The sequence below is a fragment of the Camelus bactrianus genome, chromosome 2 (assembly GCF_048773025.1).
Source record: "Camelus bactrianus isolate YW-2024 breed Bactrian camel chromosome 2, ASM4877302v1, whole genome shotgun sequence".
Taxonomy (NCBI): Eukaryota; Metazoa; Chordata; class Mammalia; order Artiodactyla; family Camelidae; genus Camelus; species Camelus bactrianus.
Genome location: NC_133540.1, coordinates 89,239,110 through 89,242,839, shown reverse-complemented (window position 1 = coordinate 89,242,839; position 3,730 = coordinate 89,239,110). Strand labels below are relative to the sequence as shown.

The following is a 3,730-nucleotide window of genomic DNA, read 5'->3' as shown; positions in this document are numbered from 1 at the left end:
CTGAAGAGTCAAAGCAAAATGATTATATCATTCCAGTGCATTTCAAAAACCATTTGCCAGTAAACAGTATGTACTGACACAGAGCATTACAGAGCACGCATAGCAGTTCCCTTGGAGGAAGACATACTGGTAGCTCTTTGTCCTTAGGCTTAGGGAATGCACTTGGCCACAAGTCGATGAACAGGTCCTTCAGAAAAGACAGACTTACTTGTCTCTGTATCCCACACATCACCTACTCATAACAGACCCTCACTGACAGCTGTCTGATTTATAGCGTCCAGAACAGGACTCTGAATATAACACACAAGCAAATTTTCTCCATTTCAAAATAAGATTATCCAGCCAAATGCCCTGCTCAGATTCCATGCTTACCTAACAATCTTCTTTTTATATTTCAACTCTGTTATAAAGTTTTCCTACAGAGATCAACAAGCATGAATAGCTTATCTGCTTAGCTATATGTTTCACTGTAATTTTTAAAATTGGCATTTGGGTTTTTTTGGGTTTTTTTGTTTTGTAAACAAGTGTCTTATGAGTTGGGTTAGCATGAGTGTATCCCCAGAGCCTGATCAAAGCTAAGGACCAGGTCCTGAACTGAGGCCGTACCAAGGACATCTGCCTTCCCCAGATGACACCTCTTCCCTTAACCATCACACACTACTATATGTTACATTAAAAGCACACTCCCTCTTAAAAAAAACAAAACAAAAATAAAACCCTCAACTGTCGGTATGTTGACTGTATGATAGGTAATAAAATTCCATCAAACAAATACATTGCTTTGCAATTTCATTGTTGGGTATATATAGATAGCATATTTACATGAAAATATAATGCTCTCCCAATACATTGGTGTATTATATCGATTTTCCAGAGGTAGGGAACAATTTGAATTGATCCAACCACATATCCATTCATCCCTTCTCCTCCTGTAAGATCAGATATTTTCAAAACACTTAGCTAGGATTGGAAGTAGTCTTTAGTCATGGAAACTAATTAGCTTATGATGGAAGGACCATTGCTTTCCCATGATTAACACAGTGGTCCCTGTGGCATAGGGCACCTCTGAGTGATTTCCTTCCCTTTCAAAGTCAGCACTGTTGTCCTCTCACCTCTGACCATTCCCTCTTGGTTATATTTGTAGAGACTTCTCTTTCACTAACATCTTAAACATGTGTGTTCCCCAGGGTTCTGTCCTTGGCTGTTTCTCTCTCTCTCTCTGCATGCCCTTCCCTGGGTCCTAACTACTTGTGTGTTAATTGCCACTTACACCGTAATGACTGGATCTCTAATATATAACCTTAAATACTCATCTGCCCTATTCATCTAATACTTATCATGAATATGTATATCCTACCATTACTTCCAGCTCAGTGATTTCAAAAGAGATCTTTCCTCTTAAAATGTGCTCCTCACCAGTTCCCTCTAAATTCGTGAACACTTTCATCTACCAAGTTCTGCAAACTAGCAGAAATCTGGAAATCATCTTCCCTCTTCCTACCAAACAAGTATTTTTAGTCTCTGGAAGCCGTTCCCTCCTGTCCCTCTGCCGGCTGTTGATTTCATTCCCTCCTTATCCTCATCTAGCAGCTCTTCAGCCGCTGAACTCAGCTGTCTGCCTCCAGTCCCATGTCCCGCAAACCGCCCCTCTATGCTGCCACCAGAATGACTTCTGAAACACTCATCACGTGGCTACTGTTGAAAACCTTTCAGCGTCTCTCTAAAGTCCCAACCCTCAGCCCAGCCCGGGGGCCCTTCTATGGATTCTGTCCTACAACATCCTTAGCCTCAAACTCTGCTGTCTCCCCCAGGTATTTGTCATTATAGCCACACCTGAACTCTCCCTGCTCAAACTCAGGCACGGCATTGATTTGGATAAAGGTTTGGTTTTGTTTTGTTTTTTTTTTTTTTTTTTGAGCTCTCTTGCTATCTAAGCCCTTAAGGTTTGCTATCAGAAACAGGAAACTAATCAATTCAGGCAGCAAGGAGCACTTCGCTGTTTTAACCTCTCGCTGCCATTGTAACACAGGACCGCAGTCCGCAGTCCTTCCAGCACTCCCACTCCCACTGACTTGCCAAGTGTGCTCGGCTGTATTTCAAGACCCAGCCCATGTCACAGCCCTTCGGAGGCACCCCTCAAAAAATACCCATATATGGTGCCCCTGATGAACCTGGTACAAGCCTTAATTGTAGCTTCACTGTATGACAATTATTTGCTTACTTGTCTGTTTTCCCTACTCAATTATGAGCTCGAGACACAGGCCTTATTTATCATTTACCTCGTGTATCAATCATTTCTACCCTCGCACTGTGCTCAATCTTTGTTGAATAAAACAGTGACTACTCTGAGCGCCCAGCTGTGGCTACACACACACCAGTACATTCAGAACACAATCAAGTTACATAGAAAAAGAAACCCTTTACATCTGGAGATGTCTTCAGCTCAGAATTCAGCCACTCACATTTTCTCGATTCAACAGAACATTTCTCAGGGCACTTTTCTACATGCTGTCCACTGGGCATACGTTGGTGAATAAAATAAACATGGTCTCTGCCTTCAGGAGTTCAGAGAGCCTGAGTAAACGTAAGCTGTGACCGGTGCTCTTAAGTAACAAAGCAGAGGTGCAAGTCGCGGGGCAGCGGGCAGGGGTGCGTGACACCACTCTGGACGGTCAGCCGAGGCCTCCCTGAGGAGACGAGAGTCTGGGCAGCTACATGAGAAGGAGCTGGCCGTGCAAAGGACAGACAGACGGCTGCTCCAAGTGGAAGCCACGGCATGTGTGAGGACTAAGTCAAGAAAGAGGCTGGCATGCTTGAGGGACTGAAAGTAGGCCCATGTGCTTAGAGCACAGGGAGCAAGGGGAACACTGGACCAGACGAGGCAGGAAAGGGAGGGGTAAGGACCAGATGGTGAAGGTCTCGTTAAGGCCATGATAAGAAGTTTGGATTTCGTTCTAAATTCAGTGTGCAGTGTGGAGCTGGGGCAAGGCTTTATTCAAAATGTTATGACTTACTTAAATTGTCATGATCAAATTTACATTTCAAAAAGATAACTGACTGCTATGTAGGAAAATACGAGGAGGCTGCAAAAGTGGGGAGATCAGGGAAGAGGAAATTGTAGTGACTCAAGTTAAAATTGTGGTGGTCTGGACGGCGCTGCAGCAGGGAAAACAGAAGTGGCAGAATTAGAGATTGGAGAGGAAAACTGGATGGACGGTACTGTCATTAACACGTAAAGACAGTAAAGGGTGAGTAAAGAATATGTTGGGAAGTAAAGGAGACTGTCAAGAATTTGGTTTTGGACACAAAGTTTGAGGTATCCATGAGACATTTAAGCGCAAGCAAGTATCTGTGTCTTGAGCACAATGGCTAGTTCTTGGCTGGAGAAAACAGATTTGGGGGTCACCAGTATGCAGAGGGTATGTCAAGAGAGGCACAAGTCTGAAGGAAATCCCTGAGAAGGAGAGGACAGAAGAGGAAAAGGTGATCCAATGCTGAGCCCCGGGTATAAAACATTCAGAAATCAGCAGAGGAACCTGAACAGCAAACAAGAAAGTGCCAGGGGAGCGAGCAGACCACTGAGCTGGGTGATGCAGAGAGGTCAGCGAACTGTGGACAGACAATGGCCACTGGCTCTCCTCGGTTGTGCAGGTCGCTGGCAACCTTGAAGTGGGGAGTGGGAAGGAAATCCAGTGGGGCTGAGGAGGGACGGGGAGAGAAGACGTGGAGA

The 3,730-nt window shown here is 44.6% G+C and overlaps 1 protein-coding gene across 2 annotated transcripts in view; it reads right to left on the bottom strand.

Annotated features, from left to right (window-relative positions):
* Positions 1–3,730, bottom strand: part of BMP2K (BMP2 inducible kinase) — a 118,892-nt gene that overhangs the window by 4,845 nt on the left and 110,317 nt on the right. The window lies entirely within an intron of this gene.